The 630-nt window shown below is 65.6% G+C and overlaps 1 protein-coding gene across 1 annotated transcript in view; it reads left to right on the top strand.

Moving 5' to 3' along the window:
- Nucleotides 1-630, top strand: part of TSPYL2 (TSPY-like 2) — a 32,296-nt gene that overhangs the window by 672 nt on the left and 30,994 nt on the right. The gene's annotated exons all lie outside the window — the stretch shown is intronic.

Genomic DNA, 630 nt, shown 5'->3' on the forward strand with positions numbered 1-630 from the left:
AGCCTCCCTCTTCCCTCCTTCTCTCTCCTTGCCTCCCTCCCTCCACCCTCCCTCCGCCCGCCCCTGAGGTAGGGACCGTGCAAATCGAGGAGAGGGGGGACGGACAGTCAGGATGGGGTCCAGCTGAGGGCGCTGGGCTCCCCATTGATGTTCTATTCAGGTTGAGTGTCCCGGAATCTTAGAACCTGGATTTGTGTGAGCTGCGGTGGTTCCCAGACCTGGAGGGTCCCTCCGGCAGGCCCGTGGTGCCCCCGTTTTGCACGAGGACCCCCCCTCGGATGCTCTGAGCCACCCTCCTCAACCCGGATCTAAAACCCGGGACACAGCTCTCAGGCCAGCCTCCCTCTCCACCCCAACCCCCCTTTCTGGCGTCCATCCCCTCCCCAACACCACCTTTGCTGCTGCCTCTGGCTGTGGACCTGCACCTCTTCCCCATCCCCTCCAGGCCCAGGGAGCAGGGGGAACCTGGATGAGAGCCCCCTCAACCTGGGGCTCTCCCAGGCCATGGCCCAAGTGCTCCCAGGGAGGAGCCCCGGACCCTGAGCATCTGCTAGAGGCTTGGAAGCGGCTCCGCGGGGACCGTGTCTTCTGAGGACAAAAGGCGGCGGCCAGCAGGCAGACAGGGGGGGC

Source organism: Myotis davidii, unplaced genomic scaffold, assembly GCF_000327345.1.
Source record: "Myotis davidii unplaced genomic scaffold, ASM32734v1 scaffold1094, whole genome shotgun sequence".
Classification (NCBI taxonomy): domain Eukaryota; kingdom Metazoa; phylum Chordata; class Mammalia; order Chiroptera; family Vespertilionidae; genus Myotis; species Myotis davidii.